General features: G+C 44.5%; 1 pseudogene; it reads left to right on the top strand.

Annotated features, from left to right (window-relative positions):
* The first annotated feature begins 7,708 nt into the window (after positions 1 to 7,708).
* Positions 7,709 to 11,230, top strand: LOC116779963 (annotated as a pseudogene).
* Positions 11,231 to 21,178: the final 9,948 nt, after the last annotated feature.

Genomic DNA, 21,178 nt, shown 5'->3' with positions numbered 1-21,178 from the left:
AAAATCTATAAAACCATGAGAAGTCTGTTTGAGATATGGCTCTGCAAGCTTGATTTTGGACTGGTCCTCCGAAGAGGGTCTGGAACATGGAAAAACTGTTCAAGAATTTGTGTGGTTTAATTTTTAATTTAATAAATGAAAATGTGTGGGAGTTAAAGGAATATTTGCAACATTCAGTTTACATATCTATCATCATCATGGCTAGGCTTTGCGAACGAAGATTTGGGAAGGGTTCTACTCACGTTTGTTACAAGTGCATTGGTGGTTAAAAAGGTCAATACGAGATAGGTACGTCCAGTTGCAAAAGGTACAGCAGAAGGACTCCTTAGGTGGTATATTCTGCAAGGCATGATTCTTTCTGCGTTGTCTTTTCTCCCCAAGAGTGATCCTGCATGCTTTCTCAAAAGCATCATCAGCGTTATAGATAGTGTGTCTCCAGGTCTCCCGACTGGAGGCCAGAGTAGACCAGTTATGGTGGTCAATATGGCCAAGGCTGAGATGTTGTTTCAGGGAGTTCTTGTGTCTTCTCTTCGGGGCTCCTCTCTTGCGGCAACCGGTGGCAAGTTCACCATAAAGCATGATCTTAGGGAGGCGGTGGTCCTTCATCCTTGAGACATGTCCTGCCCAACGCAACTGTGGTCTCAGCAACATGGCCTCAATACTTGTGATTACTGCTTGTTCTAGAACAGATGTATTAGTCACATAATCTGACCAGTGGATGTTTAGGATTGTACAGAGGCAGCGTTGATGGAAACGTTCTAGGAGACGCAGGTGGTGGAGGTAGATGACCCATGATTCAGAACCATATAAGAGGGTGGACAGCACTATGGCACTGTAAACACTGATCTTTGTACTTTTCTTCAAGTGTTTATTTCGTCATACTCTTTAATGAAGCTTTCCGAATGCACTATATGCCTTTGCTAACCTGTTGTCTATCTCTCCGTCAATCTTACCGTCCGAGGAGATGAGACTACCTAGGTAATTAAACTGCTGGACTGATTTGAGCTCTGATTGGTCAATGGTGATGTGGGGATGATGGGGACTTCCTGAGGTGCAGGTTGATGGAGAACTTCTGTCTTCTTTAGACTGACTTCCAGCCCAAAGAGCTCAGCAGCATCTTCAAAGCAGGATGTTAAACACTGCAGGACTGTTTCTGTGTGGGCGACAAGGGCGGTGTCATTAGTATAAAGCAGCTCCCGGACAAGATGGTTTAAGGTCTTAGTATGGGCCTTCAGTCGCCTTAGATTGAATAGACTTCCATCAGTACAGTATCAAATGTAGATACCGTCCTGGTCATCAAGGTCTACTGTGGCCCTTTGGAGCATCATGCTGAAAAAGACTGTGAATAGGGTTGGTGCGAGTACGCAACCTTGTTTCACACCATTAGTTATTAGAAAGGACTCAGAAAGTGCATTGCCATATCTGACTTGGTCGTGCTGATCCTCGTGGAGTGAGATGATCATTTTAAGGAACTTGGGGGGACAACCTAAAAGTTCCAAAATCTGCCATAGACCTTTTCTGCTCACAGTATCGAAAGTCTTGGTGAGGTCATCTGTATTAGGTATAAAGAGCAAGTTGGGGAGGGGGGTTCAGGAGTGGTCTCTGTGGGAAGGAAGTCAGTGGCTCCTCGATGGACCCACTGCAGGCCAAAGCTGAACCAGTTGGAGTAATTTGTGGTGCCTCTGTAAGAACATTTAAGAAAGGGCAGAAAATGTTGGAGAGAGAGGGGAAGAGGTGTGGTGGGGTAAACTTGACTAAGGGCCAAATTTCCACCCCTCTGTTCACTCATTCCCCCTCCTCAATAGGACAGAGGGAGAAATTAGGATGAAAATGTTCATGGGTCAAGATAAAGACAGGAAGATTTCTTACCAGTTACCTTCACAGGCAAAACAGACTCTACTTGGGGAAAATGAATTTCATTTATTGTCAATTAAAAATAGAACTGAGTAGTGAGAAACAGAGGCAAAAATTAAAACAGTTCCTTTCCCTGTCCTTTTCCCAGGTTCGACTTTGTTCCTTCACTCCTGAATCCTTTACCCTCACCCAAGTGATGCAGAGGGATATGGGAAATGGGTGGTTATTGTAAGTCCATAATATTTCTTTGCCTTTCCTCACATTTTTCCACTGCTCCAGTGTGGGTCCACTCCATGGGCCACAGTCCTTCAGGAAAAATCTGTTCCAGTCTTGGTTCTCCACAGGGCACAGTTCCTTCAGTAAATATTTAACTGCTCCAACATGGAGTCCTCCACTGGCTTCAGTGGGAATATCTGCTCCACTGTTGTCCTATCTACAGGCTGCAGGGGAATCTCTGTTCTAGCACCTGGAGCACCTTCTCCCCTCCTTCTTTGACCTTGGTGTTCCCACCTTTTTTTTCCATTCTCCTATGCCTTTGTGGTGTTTTTTACCCTTTCTTAAATATTTTATCACAGAGGTACGACCAGCTTTGCTGACTGACTTAACTTTGGTCTTCAGTGAGGTCATTTTGGAACCAACTGGAACTGTCTTTCACAGGGCAACCACCTTTGCAACTCCCCTTTACCAAAACCTTACCAGCTACACAGAATACAGGAGGGAATAAGGAGGGAACAGTGGGAACAATAGAGGGAACAACAAGGTCAGAGGAGTACGACGTGGTCCATGGTGAAGCAGGCACACAACCAAAGGCACTGTGGCCCATGGAGGGTCCATGCCAGAGCAACTACTTGCCCAGATGGGCTGTGGTCCATCAGTGAGCACATGCTGGAGCAAGTACATCCCTGAAGGGATTGCGGTCTATCAAAGACCCACATGGGAGCACAGGAAAAAAAGGGAGAAGGAAGCAATGGCAAAAAGAAACTACTACATCCTGACATCAACATCCACTGCCACACAGAAGAGACTGAGTACAACCTGAAGTGATAACAAGGGGTGAAGGAGAAGTATCGGGAGTGAAGTGAGCCTGAGAGTGAAGTTGAGTCTGGGAAAGTAAAGTCGTTTTTTCTCTGAAATGTTTTAATGTTTGTCTTTTTTTCTAATACTCAAATCAGTAATTAAATATTTATGCTAATTGGCAATAAAAAAGTTAATTCCCCAAGTTGAGTCAGTTTTGCTTGCAACAGTAATTTGTAAGCTATTTCCCTGTCTTTATTTTGACCCATGAGTTTTCTTGCTCCTGTTCCTCCTATTTTCTCCTATGTGCCACTGCAAGGGAGAGTGAGTGAGTGGCTATGTGTGTGCTTGACTGCTAACCAGGGCTAACTCATTGCAATGCCCTATAATTTCAAGATTCCAGATATTGTAGATAAGTTTTGAGGGGGTGATATGGTTTGAAGCTGGCTCCCTGCCAAGTCTCCAAACCTTACCACCAGAAGCCCCCCCCCCCCCCAAACCTCAGGGAGAAGAGGGAGAGAAAAAAAAACCAACCAAGAAAACCTGAAACGAGAGAGACAGCTAAAGTGATATATATAAATATATTTACACTTATGTTACAATTGAAATATATATACAATTTAAAAATATATAGAATTTCACAAGGGAAGGGGAAGGGGGAAGGGAAAGGGAACAAAACCAAAATAAAAAAAAAAAAAATATATATATATATATATATATATATATATATATATATATATCCCAATCAGTAGCCCGAGATCTAGTAACTAAGAGTTAGCAAAGAAAATATATCCCACCACTCTCCTTGGGACAACCGAGAGTCGCTCCGGTACGATCGCCGGCAACCTCCGCCTCCCAAGGTCGACAAGGCCCTACCAGGTCTCGCTCCCCAACACGGCAGACTCAACAGCAGGGAACCTGCACCTCTAAGCAACCGGAAGGAAAGAGAGAGCGAAGGCCTCTCCTCCTTTCTTCTTATAATCTGGCTTACGTAAAAATCATAGGGAATACTGGGTAAATCCGGACCCTTCCTTGGTTACAGACTGGTCACCAAGGAAGGCCTAGCCCAAACCACAGGGATACATAGAATGTTTAATCCCCATACATCATATGCCACAAAAGACTTTTCTGAACTAATTTATAAACTTGGTTCGTATAATACAAAAATCCAAAAGCTACAAATTATATGGTGCTGCTGGAAGATAGCAGGAGATAGGCAAGACATCTCTAGTGTCTTAGATCTCTCCAAAAGTAAGGGATATGTTTGGTGAGCATGCTCATGGGATTCTAGAGCAGTGAAACATTCCACATATAAAGGAAGGCAAACACTTGTTCATCCTGCCACAGTAAAAACTACAGAAATAATATACAGAAAACAACATGTTGACAAACTAAAATGCATTCCTTTATCAGCAAATAATGCTGGAAGATGCTTAAAAAGCATTGCTGAAGATTCAAAGAAAAAATTATTAGAACAAATTATGCAGTGTGATAGATTTTCTATACAGTTGGATGGAAATACAGGTGTTTTTAATGCGTCCCAGCTTATGGCATTTGCTAGATTCTGTTTCAAGAATAAAATACACTAAGAACTACTTCTTTGTGAGTGTTGTGGTTTAGGAATGGTGTTCTCCAATTTCGTGCACCCACTAAAAAAGTCACGTCGCATGATAGAGAGGGCTTACGATCTGACTGTAATTGGGAATATGCATCCTCCAAAAACCCACAGTGCCTAGGAAAGCCTGTGTTTCCTTCTTGCTGTTTGGTGGAGATATAGCTGATATTTTGTTGACCACATCCATTTGAATCTAATGAAGTCCATCTTGCCATTTTACTCCTAAAAACTGAATTTCCTGGGCAGGTCCCTTGACCCTACTTTGCTTTATGGCAAAACTAGTCTTCAGGAAGATCTGGATTATCTTCTCTCCTTTCTCAAAAACTTCCTCTGCTGTGTTGCCCCACATGATGATATCATCAACGTATTGCAAGTGTTCTGGAGCCTCACCCTTTTCCAGTGCAGTCTGGATCAGTCCATGGCAAATAGTGGGGTTGGGTTTTCACCCCTGGGGCAGTCGGTTCTAGGTGTACTGGACACCCCTCCAGGTAAAGGCAAACTGTGACCTGCACTCTGCTGCTAAAGGAATGGAGAAAAATGCATTCGTAATGTCGATGGTGGTACCACTGCTGCCTTGGACTCCGGTTGGTAGTGAAGTTCCATCATGTCCAGCACAGCACTGTTGCAGAATAATTCAAATTTAGTAGTAGAATGGCTAAGGCTTAGTAAGAGAGTAGGCCTAGAGAGCAGCACTCCAAAGTAGTAGGTTAGCAACCTTGTTTGTGAGAATGGAATGTACTGAAGAGGTAGGAACAATAATCAAAGGATTTAGCCAAGCATGTATATAACGATTTGTTACCTTAGGTATGGTAAGGGTCTGTTAAGCAGTTTCTAGGGGTAAGACAACTTAAGCAGATTTATGATTAGAGTAGATGATTACCAATTGTTATCAGTATGAAATATGAGTTTGTGTTTGTAACTAAGTGTAACTGCTTTCAAGTAGAAATTGTACGTAGATATGTTTGTGTGAGAGTATAAAAGCTGTATGAAAAACGAGGGTCTTTGGAATCCTGACTTGGGACGCTAGTCCTCAGGTTCACGGGCCCCGAATAAAGCACAGCATAAACCGGCACTCTGTTGGTTTGTGTCTTTGTTACGGGCAACAGTTTTCTGGCGACAACCAGATGGGACTCCGGGGGTAGCTGGGGCGGCTCACGAGTTGATCCACTCCATGCCGGCAACCAGGTGATTTCTGGGGAGACATCGACCCGTGCCCGACCCCGTGCCCGACGGACAACCATCCAGGTAAGCCCGGAGGTGCTTTATTCTTTTAGGTTTGTTGGTTGGGAGCCTGCCTATAAGACGGGACTGTGAGTTTACCCGCTGGGTTGGGCAAAGATTTATTGGGAAGCCTAGGTGCTGGTCGTAAGACGGGGCGAAAGCCGCGCTGAACCAGCACTTGTCACTTGTAGTGAGACTTGACAAGTTGGTTTAGGAAGGAATTGGTTTATATTGTTTGTATTGTACTGTTTATTGTGTGATTGTACAGTGTGTGTGACTATGATGCCTTTTAAAACCTTTAGGGCACTATCTTGTGCAGAAAATGATATTCCTAGTGATTCTCCACTTGGTTGTTTGTTAAAACATTGGAAGGAAGGAAATTTCGGACAAGAGTTAAGTAAGAAACAATTGATTGATTATTGTAATCATGTATGGCCTCAATATGAGACAGAAGGAATGCAGTGGCCTAGGAATGGTACCTTAACTCCGGAAATTATAACCCCCTTGATGCAATATTTACAAGAGAATGAGATGTGGGATGAAATACGGTATCTAGATTTGTTCTATTATTTGAAACGTAAGACTGAATGGCAAAAAGAATGTGGTATGCTGATTTTAAAAGAACTGGATGATAAATGCATAGGATGTCAAGAGCGGAAAATACGGTTTTCAGAACCAGAGGAAGATGTGTCTTTGTTAGTCTCCCCCAGCATAACTCCAAGTGCGCCCCCGGGAGATAGTCTCCCTTCACGTGGGAGGGCACGATCACCCACCATGCCCCCACTAGAATCGTCCTCGGATGAGGAAGAAACGAGAGAGCGAGAATGTGGTTTTGATAGAACTCCGCTAGCAGAACGGACTCGGAAGGGGCGAAAAGAAAGGGGAAGGAGTAGAGAAAAGAGACGGGGAGGGGGAAGGGAGACAGATGTTTCGCCCTCACCCCCTAGATTGATGGCCCCTTTGCGGGAAGCAGTTGGAGCGGACAGGAGAAAAGTCATGGTAAAAGTTCCTTTTTCACCTAATGATTTATTAATTTGGAAACAGTCAGCTGGGACATATCGAGAAAATCCGGAGCGGGTAGCTCGTATTATAAAAATGGTTATAAAAACTCAAAATCCAGACTGGAATGATTTACAGGTATTGTTAGATAAAATTCTGGATTCAACAGAGAAAGAAATGGTATTCAGGGTGATGGTGGAAAGAGCGAAAGAAAGAATTCGAACTTTGCCACGGGCAGTGCGGGGAACAGTAAATGATTTCGTGCCGCGGGAAGATCCCAAGTGGGATCCGAATGTGTCTGGAGATTATAAAAAGTTAAGAATTTACCAGGAATTATTGGTAGAGGGAGTACGAAGTGGGATACCAAAAACGCTAAACTGGTCAAAGTTATACTCAGTAAGACAGGATAAGGGGGAATCTCCTTCAACCTTTTTAGAGAGGTTAAAAGAGACAGCTCGGAAATATACAGATTTAGATGTTGAGGCTGAATCAGGAAAATTGCAATTAGCATTGATTTTTATGGGACAGTCACAAGAAGACATTAGGAAAAAACTTCAGAAGTTGGAAGGTGAGGAGACAAGAGATTTGGAAAAATTATTAGAAGTAGCCTGGAAGGTGTACAATAATAGAGAAAAGGAAGCTACTAAGAAGCAGCAAGCAAGCTTGTTGGCACTCCTGCAAGCTTCAGGAGGGAACAATGGAACTAGTGGCCATAGAGGAAGAGGTCGTGGCAATAGAGGAAGAGGAGGAATAAGTAGAGGGTTTAACAATCAGTCAGGATTCGGAAATCAATATGGGGGAGGACGTGGTAGGATAGGACCAAATCAATGTGCTCTTTGTAAAGGACAAGGACATTGGAAAAACGAATGCCCACTGAATGCTGGAAATGGAATAAATCCATGGAGCCCCCAAGGCTTTGCAAATTCGCAAAACCCTGTTAATATGGGCACTCCACAAGGTGTCGCCCAAGCATTTATGTTAGGGAATTACCAGAATCAAAGCTGACTAGACCGGGATTTAAAGGTTGTTTTAGAAGTAGAGGGAGAGCCGACAGAATTTAGGATAGACACTGGAGCTAGTTTTTCGGCAATGAATAAATTGATGGGGTCACTAAGTGATTCAACTGCATGGGTGTTAGGTGTTTCAGGACAGATAGAAGAAAAGACGTTTTTGCGACCTCTAGATATTAAATTTAGAGGAAAAGAATTAGATCATCAATTTCTGTACATGCCCAACAGTCCTGAATGTTTACTAGGAAGAGATTTGCTTTCAGCCTTGCAAGCTAAAATTATATTTGAAAAAGGGAGGGTCAAGATGGAAATTTCGGAAGAGAACTTAGCAAAAATTTTTGTTGTGAAAGAGGTAGAAAAGGAAGAGATACCGCAGGAAATAGAACAGGCTGTAGTACCTTGGGTATGGGAAACAGGGGTCCCTGGAAAATCTAAAGCTGCTACTCCAGTTAGAATAGAATTAAAAGAAGGAGTACAACCCGTTAGAGTGCGACAATACCCAATTAGTTTAGAAGCCAGGAAAGGAATAACCCCAATGATCACGCAGTTTTTAATTTTAGGGATATTAAAAGAATGTGAGTCAGAGTTTAATACTCCCATTTTTCCAATAAGAAAGCCTAACGGTAAGTACAGGTTAGTGCAAGACTTGAGAGCAGTAAACCTCATTACAAAAGATATCCACCCGGTTGTAGCTAACCCTTACACCTTGTTAACATCTGTTTCTGAGAGATTTCAGTGGTTTACAGTGATTGACCTAAAAGATGCCTTCTTCTGCATACCACTGGCACCAGAAAGTTGGAAGATTTTTGCCTTTGAATGGGAAAACCCAGAGACTGGACGAAAGTGACAACTTACTTGGACTCGATTACCGCAAGGATTCAAATGTTCACCTATGATATTCGGTAATCAGTTAGCAAAAGAACTTGAAGAATGGAAGACTACTCAGGTAAAAGAATCTCCTTTTTCATATATAATACTTCAATATGTTGATGACATCTTCCTGGGAGCTACAGAACAGGGACTCTGTCGTCAGTTAACCATTGAACTGTTAAACATGCTGGGGCAAGCAGGCTACCGGGTTTCAAAAGAAAAGGTTCAACTAGTAAAACAGAAAGTTATTTATCTGGGATGTGAAATTTCTCAAGGAGTCCGGCGTTTGGGTGCAAATCGTATACAAGCAATATGTGCTATCCCAGTACCCCGAAATAATCAAGAATTAAGATCTTTTCTAGGAATGGTCGGATGGTGCAGGCTATGGATTCCCAGCTTTGGACTAACTGCCAGACCATTATATGAAGCAGTAAAAGAGCCCAAGCTGACCTGGGGGACGAAGTAGGAGAAAGCGTTCCAGGAACTGAAAAGAGCCCTCCAGGAGGCACCTGCCCTGGGACTACCGGACCTAACCAAAGAATTCCAACTTTATGTCTGCGAGAGACAACGAATGGTTCTAGGAGTACTCACTCAGCGGTTAGGATCCTGGAAGAGACCGGTTGGGTATTTCTCCAAACGGCTAGATGCAGTAAGTGGGGGATGGTTGGGGTGCCTCAGAGCCGTGGCAGCGACAGTTATTCTAATTCAAGAAGCACGAAAATTGACTCTGGGGAAACACATGGTGGTGTACGTGCCCCACATGGTCATAACAGTTTTGGAACAAAAAGGGGGGCATTGGCTCTCATCTAGCCGCATGTTACAGTATCAGGTTTTGTTAAGAGAGCAAGATGATGTTGAACTGAAAATCACTAACCATCTTAACCCAGCAGAATTCCTTAGGTCCACAAAGGAAGAAGGTGTCCTGGAGCACGACTGTGTAGAGACCATTGAACAGGTCTACGCGAGTAGAAAAGACCTGAAGGATGAACCATTGACAGATCCTGACTGGGAGTTGTACACCGACGGATCTAGCTTTGTAGAAAATGGCACCAGGTATGCTGGGTATGCAGTAGTTACTCTACAACAAGTGATAGAAGCAAACGCACTACCCCCAGGTACGTCTGCACAAAAAGCCGAAATATGGGCATTGGTAAGGGCCTTAATATTGAGTCAAGGAAAGAGAGTTAATATATGGACTGACTCAAAATATGCCTTTGGAGTAGTTCATGTTCACGGAGCACTCTGGAAAGAGAGAGGACTTCTTACTTCTCAAGGGACAACAATTAAACATCGAGAAGAAATTTTACAGTTGCTAGAGGCAATACACAAGCCCTCAGCAGTGGCAATAATGCATGTCAGAGGACATCAAACTGATCCCGGACGAGAATTTCAAGGTAATCGACAAGCTGACCAAGCGGTTAAACAAGCCGCAAGAGAGGTATGGACTCAGATGGCTCTTTTACCCGTTCGGAATAATCCAGCAATAGCATATATGGAAGAAAAACCATATTATTCACAGGAAGATGAGAAATTAGCTCAAATAACAGAAGCAAGGAAAAATATTAAAGGGTGGTATATTACTCCCATAGGACAAGTAATCTTACCTGTCAGAATAATGAAAGCAGTACTCGAAACGGAACATAATAAGTGCCACTGGGGTGCAGAAGCGATGGTAAAATTTTTGAAAAATGAGGTTCTCTCAAACCAGATGTTAACACTAGCAAAAAGGGTAAATGCAATGTGTCCCATGTGTATTAAAAATAACCCAGTGGTCAGAAAACAGGTACAAATGGGAAAGTTACAGATAGGACAGTTACCAGGAGACTATTGGCAAATAGATTTTTCTGAGTTGCCTAAGGCCCAATCCTATAAGTATTTGTTAGTATATGTTTGTACCTTTTCAGGATGGCCAGAAACCTTTCCATGCAGGACTAATCAAGCAAAGGAAGTAGTTAAGACTCTTCTAAGAGAAATTATTCCGAGATTTGGGGTACCTCTAGGGTTATCATCTGATCGAGGGCCACACTTTACCGCAGGGATAGTGCAAGAAATATCCATTGCATTAGGAATAGCATGGAATCTCCATACACCATGGAGACCGCAATCCAGCGGGCAAGTAGAGAGGATGAATCAGACATTGAAAGGTCAATTAAAGAAAATCTGTCAAGAAGCAAAAATTCAGTGGCCCCAAGCACTACCACTCGCCTTGTTGAGAATTAGGATCAAACCAAGAGAGAGGATAGGAGTAAGTCCATATGAGATATTGTATGGCAAACCCTATCATGCAGCTACCTATCAAGGGGATCCTCATGTGGTGGGGGATCAAGCAGTGTTTAACTATGTGTTATCTTTAAACAAAACTCTCACAGCCCTCAGAGGAGCGCTGCAGTGGAATCGATCTATGCCCCTGGAGAATCCAGTTCATGACATTTCTCCAGGAGACCAAGTCTATGTGAAAAACTGGTCGGTGGAACCATTAAAGGAAACATGGGACGGTCCTCACCAGGTGATAATGACCACTTACACGGCGGTGAAGGTCGAGGGAATCGACAATTGGATCCATTACACCCGAATCAAGAAGGTTCCAGTCTCGTGGTCGGTAGAACCTCTCTCACCTATGAAGCTGGTATTTCGAGTCAACTATTGAGGATCGTAGTATTCCTGGGGTTGATGAGTTTAGCAGAGACCTTTGTGAAAATTGAAACCCCTGACCCTTACTTGCTAGTACCTGAGGTCACTGATGTGAACTTAACCTGTTTATTTTCTGATGACCAGGGAGCTGAATTAAGACACGTCAACGTCAAGTGGAGATGGAGAGATCAAGATCAAATCATGACAGAAGGAGTGACAACAGTTTGGGATGCTACACAACAAAAGGGTTACACCGTTCTGCAGGTACCCAAGGTGTCTAAAGCTATGGAAGGGACATATATGTGTGTAGTTTGGATTTGGGAAAGTTTTGATTATGGACATATAGAAATACGGACAATAAACACGACTCAGAAAACGGTGACCAAAGTGCGAGTTATGCCCACTAGGAAACAATCAGACATGTGGGATGGTCCTCCCTTAAAAATCAATTGTACCTTCCAATTTGATGATTGTCAAAAATCAGTTAAAGTAAAATGGTGGAAATTGAATATGGCAAATCAATCTTGGGAATCACAAAGTCAAGAAGTTAACTGGTGGTCAAATAGTAAGGGAGGTAAAGGGTGGCTGAATATTTCTAATCCCAGAGTAGGAAAGACAGAAGGTACATTTCTTTGTGTGGTCTCATGTGGAGAAGAAAAAGATTACGGGATAAGGACAGCAGTAGCCGTACCACATCAAGGAGTAAGAGTCAGACCAGAACACAGTGTTTACCCGGCCCAGGAAGGAAGAGATCTGATTCTAAGTTGCAAAATTCCAGAAGGACAGTATTCTGAATATGGGTGGTGGTTTAAGGGACAGAACTTGAAAGTTGGGAAGAGACATCAGATTGAAAAGAGGGCAGATGCAATAGTTTTGAAAATCAAAGAAATGCGAAGAGGAGAAGATGAGGGCCAATATACTTGCTGGATAAGTAGAGATGACTGGTGGGATACTGGAATTACTGCCGTCTACATAAGGACTGAAAGAATAACCCGGCAAGTAAGTAACCTGCAGATTCCAGATAGAGAAGTAGAACAAGAAAACCTAGTCGTAGGCCTAATTCGTGATTTTGGGAGAGTACAGAATGTCACAAAAATCACTGCATGTCTCCCTATTCCTCATCCTGCAGGAGACCCAATCCCATGGGGAATAATTCCGGTGCCAGAAATTCCTAAAGTGTTTAAGAATACTACATGGAATTGCAGATTTGTAACCAAAACATGGAATGAAATGACAGATGCATGTTTATTAAGGGACAAAATGACTAAAAAACAATGTGAACAGATGCCTGGATTTTTCCGATGGGTAGTAGTTGGAACATGGGTAACAAGCGAAAACATTGACAAATTAAAGGGATCTTGTTTAGTTACAGATTCAGTAATATACCCATGTTCTAAAGTTCCAGCTCAAATAAAACGAGAAAAACAAGAAGAAGTATGTCAAAATATTACTAGCTCTACAACCATGGAAGAGTGGTAAACAATTTGGGGACCCAACCTACTAGAGACTTATAGTTATATTGGAAAAGTACAGTGGTGTATTCACTGGAAAGGGAAAAAGAATCAAACTTATTCTACAGGAAATAGAGGAAATCATAATTGGAGGACAGAAACACGTACAAAGGAGAATTGGAATTGTACTCGAATATACATGTGTGATACCCCAGACGATGAAATAGGTTTAATACCAGTCAAAATACTCTTGCAGTTAGGATGTGAATGTCGGGGATATAATCATACTATTAAGGGATCTGTGAAAAACATTGATTGTCGTACCACCACAGTTAGGAGTCCAGGAAATTTGGTGTGGGTAATGGGGTATGGCCAGTGGACCACCCACATGCCAATAGATGGTCCGGTTGTACCTGTCACACTAGGGATACCTACTCTCTGTCCATTTTGGAAGCAGGATAAGTTAACATCAGTAGAAATACAACCACGAGGAAAAAGAGAAATTAGTAAAAATATTGATGACTTGGGGTTGGGAGATTGGCATGAACCATCAGCAGGAGTAAAATTTGGATGGGTATTAGAGTCTTTGTTTGCACCAATCTCAACATACTGTAACAGAGAGATGTTGTTTAAATTAATGGGACAAACTGAAAGGTTAGCAACAGTCACTAAGAAAGGATTTAAAGATCTAAATTTACAATTACAAGCCACCTCTGGAATGACCATACAAAATCGCATGGCATTAGACCTGATATTACTCAAAGAACATGGAGTTTGTGGCTACCTGCATGCAAAGAACGAGCATTGTTGTGTACACATCCCAAATGTCACTCAAGAAGTTGAAAAAGACATTAATCAACTTGAACAAATTGAAGGAAATGTCCATGAAATCCAAAAAGAAGCAAAGCATAATTGGATAGGAGAATTATTCAGCTCCCTAGGTCTTCATGTGTCAGGATGGATATCTTCTGTTATCCAGTACGGAATATTGATTGTAATAATTATTGTCATAGCCATGATTGTTTATAAGTGTCTTTTAGGAATGATTGTAAAAGAAGGTCAACATACGAGACGCATTATGAAAGCTATAACAAGAAAAGAAGTAATCTCACCGCAAGATGGATCACCTCCTGCCTATCAAGAAACTGCAGCCTGAAGATTGCTACATTTGAGCATCCTTGCAGGAAAAGCCTGAAGAATGCTCAAAAGGGGGGACATGTTGCAGAATAATTCAAATTTAGTGGTAGAATGGCTAAGGCTTAGTAAGAGAGTAGGCTGTGGTGGTTTCACTCTAGGCCTTCCTGGAGACCAACTTGTAGCCAGGAAGGAACTAGAAAAGTGATCACGGAAGTATTCCATGCTATTCCTTTACGTAACTTGAGGTATAAATAAAGCCAGCGGGAGGGATCTCGCTCTCTTCCTCTCCGGCGAGGTTCGAGAACGGTGGATCCCTGTTTCGGTCGGGCTTATCTGGAGCCGAGGCCTATAGTGACTGCCGTTATCTGCCCGCGTGAGGGGAGAGCCGAGGACCGTGTCTGGTCATCCTGCCTGTTCGAAGGGAAGTGGTGAGATTTTTGCTAGTTTGCCTTCGGCTGGCCGTTTGACTTGTTCGGTCCTTGCCCCTTTTTGTCCTTCTCCCTTTCCCCCCCTTCCCCCCCCCCCCCCCCCGGTGTGTGGTATTCTCCTTTTGTGTATCTGTCTCATATGTAAAGTATATACATATATATATATATATATATTTTGCTATAGCTTTGGCTGCTTGGTTTTTTTTTTTTTTTCCCTTTTTCCCTCTCTGGGAGGCGGGTTCTTGTTGTCGAGTTTCGGGGGGACTTGACGGGAAGCCAGCTCGAAACTTGTACAACATTTTTGGTAGCAGAGGATGGTTGTTTTGGTTAAGTTTGGCTTGTTTTGATAAACATTTTCCGGGAAGACAACCAAGCTCGGTGTTGTTTTGCAAACCAATCTATTGTTTTGGGAACAGGTCTGGGAACACTGCCAGAGTCTGGGAAAGCAGCCAAGGAAACTTTGTTTATATAAACAAAAGTTTGTTTTGGGATCAGGAAGAAATAATAACAAAAAACAATGGCTATTTCATTAATTTGTCTTATAATTCTAACCATCTTTACACCTGTGCTAGGCTACTCTATAGGGAGACGTCCAGACCTTGAGGATGGATGGAACGAATTGCTTCCATTCTTTAATTTTGACATCGAAGGTTTGGTAAAGGAGATCCCCATGGTTAAAATCGGCTCTAATTACTATATAAATCTTATTGCAACAGTACTGTCATTGATAAAGGTACTGGAAGTGCTCCTTAAACTTGGAAGAATGGGGTTCCGTTGCTTTCCCTCTTGTAGGAAAGATCACACCTCAAAGGGACTCGCTGGAACTTTGGAAAGGGCTGCAGACAGGCCAGTCCCCGGGTGGCATGGAGCTTGGGAAGATTTCGGTAGATTAGTAGGACATGTGTCACCCCCCATTAATTGGGAGTTCACACCAGAACAAATGTTTGATTCTGGTGAGATGGCCCACTGTTTGGCAGAAGGGTGTTTTTCCTACAAAGATCCAAATATGCAATTCTCTGCTTTGTGCTGGGGCCTGGCTAATGCTTATCGAGCTGCCATAGACCACCTCCAGAGGGTTAAGGTCGACACAGAGACCCAAACCACGCCACTTGAAACCAGTGATGTCCCTATTAGGTCCACAGAAGTTGGGGTCCAAACACAACTTGAAGTCAATACCATCTCTACTAAGTCCACTAGAACCGGGACTCAAGCTAAGAACCGGAAGGTCATCATTGCCCCTGTGAAGAAGAAGAAGACGTGGGTAAGGGAGATCAAGGAACTTGCGGACCCATCTCCGCAACCAGAACGCACAGAAGAAAGAGAAGAAGAAGAAGAAGAAGAAGAAGGAACAGAGGATGTTGTGAACGAAGGAACAGCAGCAATGGGAGAAGGAGCAGCAGCAAGTGATGAAGGCGCGACTGCGAGAGAGGAAGAAGTGGTTGTGACTGAGGAAGGAGCGATTAGAAGAGAAGAAGCAGTTACCAGAGAGGAAGAAACGGCTACACGGGAAGGAGCACATCCAAAAGAACTAGGGGCACGCCCAAAGGAATACAGAATAGCATCAAGAGAAAAGAAAGCAACAGTACAAACGGTCGGTGGTATATTGTCGCTTGATGATTTATATCCTGACTACACATTCAGTATTACAAAAGACGCAAAGAAGGAGTCAAAGTATCCCACTCAATTGGAGGGGGAATTATCCCTACCACTCCAGACTCAACCTTCTCTTGGAGGTATGAATGATTGGAAGAGAAGGCCCTTATCTCAGCACGCGGAAGATTACTCACTACCTCCACCCGCGGGGTATCGCGAACGACACAGGAGTCCATCCCCATGGCGTGAATGGCATAGAAGTCCATCTCCGCGGCGCGAGCGGCGTAGGAGTCCATCCCCACGGTATGAACGACGTAGAAGTCCATCTCCGCGGCGTGAACGGCGTAGGAGTCCATCCCCACAGTATGAACGACGTAGAAATCCATCTCCACGGCGTGAACAATATAGAAGCTTATCCCCACGGTATGCCCAGTCTCCACCTCCACATGAGAGATATAGGGAGGAAGTGGGAGCAGTCCCACGTAGGAGTGGAAGAGTAAAGAGAGAGGTGGAAAAGATTCTACGTGGGAGAGATGGACAAGAAATAATGCGAGAAAGCGAAATTACACAATCACTGACCACAAGAGAGCTTCGAGATTTACGGAGAGATTATATGCGCTTGCCTGGTGAAGAAGTCCTCACCTGGTTGGTGCGATGCTGGGACAAGGGAGCTGATAGTCATGTAATTGAAGGTGATGAAGCACGACAATTGGGATCCATTGCTCGAGACCCTGTGATAGAGCAAGAAATGGGGAGGGAGAAAATGGCGTCCAACCTTTGGCTCCGAATTCTCCACGCGGTGAGAGTGAAATACCCATTTAAGGAGTCCCTGAAGAGTTCTTCAAGAAGGTGGAGGACTGCAGAAGAAGGCATCCAATACCTACGGGAATTGGCCATGCTGGAGATCATCTATTCTGATCCAGATTATTATGACATCCAAGTTCCTGAGAATGTTCCATGCACGCAACCAATGTGGAAAAAGGTAATTCAAGGTGCCCCCAAACCATATATTTCCTGCTTGATATCCGTATATAATCCAAAGATGGAGGAACCAAGCGTGGACGCTATGTGTGCTTGGATAAGAACCATAGAGGAAAATATGGAAGACTCCTTCAATCCCCTCTACCGACACACCTACGATAGGGAAAGAATGGAGAGAGATTATGAATGTTCCAGATATGAGGACGACCTTAGAGACAGAGAGGACAGAAGGTATAGAGATTACCAAGAAAGGCCAATGGGAAGATCACGGTGGGACCGACAAAGACGACCTCGGCCTAGACCTCGATCCTGGTCTCGATCTCGCTCACGGTCCCTGTCATTCACACGTCGAAGGAAAGAGAACTCTAAGCGTTGGTCACGTAACCAACTATGGGCATACCTTCGTAGTAAAGGAGAAAACATGAAGAAGTGGGATGGTGAACCCACTTCTAAGCTTGAAGCTAGAGTGAGGGAGCTGAAGCGAAAGAAGACTGACAAGAAAGTTGTCTATGTAGTAGACGGAGATTTCTTAAAAGAGAAACTGCGATCGCCGAAACACGAGAAGATGGAGGTCCACTTTGACAACGGCAAAAAGTCTAAGAAGTCAAGGTCAAATTCTGACGACGAATGCTCTGATCAAGACCAGTAGAGGGGCCCTGCCTTCTGCCAGGAGAAGGAGAGGGACCAAGAAGATAACCGAGTTTACTGGGCTGTGTGGGTTCGATGGCCTGGCACATCGGATCCTCAGAGATACCAGGCCTTGATAGATACTGGAGCCCAGTGTACTGTAATGCCTTCGGAGTATAAGAGTACCGAGACTGTTACTATTTCTGGAGTGACCGGAGGGTCTCAAGAATTGTCAGTAGTAGAGGCGGACATGAGCTTGACGGGAGACCAATGGGAAAAGCGTCCCATTGTGACGGGGCCAGAAGCCCCTTGCATCCTTGGTATGGACTACCTAAGAAGAGGATACTTCAAGGACCCGAAAGGGTACTGGTGGGCTTTTGGTATAGCCTCGGTGATTGAAGAGGAGTCCAAGCAATTGTCTGCCCTTCCTGGCCTCTCAGAAGACCCTTCCATTGTAGGATTACTGCGAGTTAAAGATCAAGAAGTGCCAATAGCCACAACAACTGTACACAGACAACAGTATCGGACAAACCGAGATGCTATGATCCCTATCCACAAAATGATCCGAAAGTTGGAGAGCCAAGGGGTGGTCAGCAGAACCCATTCACCCTTCAACAGCCCCATCTGGCCTGTGCGTAAATCCGATGGAGAGTGGAGACTGACTGTGGACTATCGTGGCTTAAATGAAGTTACGCCACCGTTGAGTGCTGCCGTGCCAGATATGTTGGAGCTCCAATACGAGTTGGAGTCCAAGACAGCAAAGTGGTACGCCACCATCGACATAGCCAACGCGTTTTTCTCCATTCCTTTAGCGGCAGAGTGCAGGCCACAGTTTGCTTTCACCTGGAGGGGTGTTCAATATACCTGGAATCGACTGCCCCAGGGGTGGAAACACAGTCCAACCATCTGTCATGGACTGATCCAGGTCACGCTAGAGAAGGGTAAGGCTCCCGAACACATCCAGTACATTGATGACATCATTGTATGGGGGGATACAGCAGAAGAAGTTTTCAAAAAAGGACAGACGATCATCCAGATTCTCCTCGAGGCTGGTTTCGCTATCAAGAAGAGCAAAGTCAAGGGACCTGCCCGAGAGATCCAATTCCTAGGGGTGAAATGGCAAGATGGACGACGCCAGATACCAACAGACATAATCAACAAGATTGTAGCAATGGTTCCCCCCACAAACAAGAAAGAAACCCAAGCTTTTCTGGGAGCAATAGGTTTCTGGAGGATGCATATCCCAGAATACAGTCAGATTGTGAGCCCTCTTTACTTTGTGACCCGTAAAAAGAACAATTTCCAGTGGGGTCCTGAGCAACAACAAGCTTTCAGGCAGATCAAGCAAGAAATTGCACATGCCGTGGCTCTTGGACCAGTTAGAACGGGACCAGATGTAAAGAATGTACTCTACTCTGCAGCTGGAGATAAAGGTCCCTCCTGGAGCCTCTGGCAAAAGGTGCCTGGCGAGACGCGAGGGCGACCACTGGGTTTCTGGAGTCGAAGCTACAGAGGTTCTGAGACCAATTACACCCCTGTGGAAAAGGAAATCTTAGCGGCATATGAAGGTATACGAGCAGCTTCAGAAGTAATTGGTACCGAAGCACAGCTCTTCCTGGCACCCCGATTACCAGTCTTGAGCTGGATGTTCAAAGGGAAGATGCCCCCTACGCATCATGCCACCGATGCTACGTGGAGCAAGTGGATAGCCTTGATTACGCAGCGTGTACCATTGGGAAGCTCAAATCGCCCTGGAATTCTGGAGGTTATCACAAATTGGCCTGAAGGTGGGAACTTCAGTCTGGCAGAAGAAGAAGAAGAACCAGTGAGCCGAGCTGAAGAAGCTCCGCCATTTGATCAGCTGCCAGATGAAGAAAGGTGTTATGCCCTTTTCACTGATGGTTCTTGCCGTATTGTAGGAAGGAACCGGAAGTGGAAAGCAACCGTTTGGAGTCCCACCCGACGAGTGGCAGAAGCTGCCGAGGGTCAAGGCGAGTCGAGTCAATTTGCAGAGCTCAAAGCCGTCCAATTGGCCCTGGACATCGCCGAACGAGAAGGATGGCCGAGACTCTACCTCTACACAGACTCGTGGATGATAGTCAATGCTCTGTGGGGATGGTTAGACCGATGGAAGAAGATGAACTGGAGGCGTGGAGGAAAACCCATTTGGGCTGCTGACTTGTGGCAGGACATCGCTGCCAGAGCGAAGAGTCTGAATGTGAGAGTCCACCATGTAGATGCCCATGTGTCCAAGAAGCGAGTTAATGAAGAACATAATAACAACAGAGAAGCTGACCGAGCTGCACAGATAGGGGTGTCACAAGTAGACCTAGACTGGCAGCAGAAGGGAGAGCTGTTTCTGGTTCGATGGGCCCATGATGCTTCCGGTCATCAAGGTCGAGATGCCACCCACAGATGGGCACGAGACCGAGGGGTGGATTTAACCATGGATATCATTTCTGAAGTTATCCATGATTGTGAGACTTGTGCCGCTATTAAGCAGGCAAAAAGACTGAAGCCCCTATGGTATGGTGGACGATGGGATAAGTATAGGTATGGAGAGGCATGGCAGGTTGATTATATCAAACTGCCACAGACTCGCCAAGGTAAGTGCTATGTACTTACCATGGTGGAAGCAACAACGGGATGGTTAGAGACTTTTTCGGTGCCCCACGCAACGGCCCGGAATACCATTCTGGGCCTTGAAAAGCAAGTCCTGTGGAGACACGGGACCCCAGAACGTATTGAGTCAGACAATGGGACTCATTTCAAAAATCAATTAGTCACCACTTGGGCGAGGGAACATGGTATCGAATGGGTGTACCACATTCCTTATCATGCACCAGCTGCTGGGAAGGTTGAGAGATATAATGGACTATTGAAGACCACTCTAAAGTCATTAGGAGAAGGAACTTATAAAAACTGGGACAAAAACTTAGCCAAGGCTACCTGGCTAGTTAACACCAGGGGTTCTGTCAATCGAGCTGGCCCTGCACAGGCAGAATCCCTTCTCATTGTTGATGGAGATAAAGTTCCAGCGATCCATTTGAGGGGAATGCGAGGGAAAGCTGTTTGGGTTACCCCTGCCTCAGGCCAAGACAAACCCATTCGTGGGATTGTCTTTGCTCAAGGGCCAGGACATACGTGGTGGTTAATGAGGAAGGATGGAGTCATCCAGTGTGTGCCTCAAGGAAATTTAGCCTTGGGGAAAAACTAATTGTAGGTCCTAAGTTGTTTTTTTACAGGAAGCCAGTCACCAGATGAGAGAGAGACCTGAACTAAGCTGATGCTGGTATCCGGCGATGAAACAGTCCAGTGATGAAACAGTCATAAATCGAAACTGTAATTGTGACTGAGGAGACCAAAGATCTGGACTGAACTGACATCGGCATTGATTTTCCAACGACGAGACAACTATGCTATATATGCGCGGGATGTAGGCGAACCTGAAACATAGGTGTTACGTAAAGAAATAGTATGGAATAAGGGGTGGAGAATGTGGTGGTTTCACTCTAGGCCTTCCTGGAGACCAACTTGTAGCCAGGAAGGAACTAGAAAAGTGATCACGGAAGTATTCCATGCTATTCCTTTACGTAACTTGAGGTATAAATAAAGCCAGCGGGAGGGATCTCGCTCTCTTCCTCTCCGGCGAGGTTCGAGAACGGTGGATCCCTGTTTCGGTCGGGCTTATCTGGAGCCGAGGCCTATAGTGACTGCCGTTATCTGCCCGCGTGAGGGGAGAGCCGA

This window comes from Chiroxiphia lanceolata, chromosome W (assembly GCF_009829145.1).
Source record: "Chiroxiphia lanceolata isolate bChiLan1 chromosome W, bChiLan1.pri, whole genome shotgun sequence".
Taxonomy (NCBI): domain Eukaryota; kingdom Metazoa; phylum Chordata; class Aves; order Passeriformes; family Pipridae; genus Chiroxiphia; species Chiroxiphia lanceolata.
Note: the sequence above shows the minus strand (reverse complement) of the source record. Positions and strands in the feature narration are given on the sequence as shown.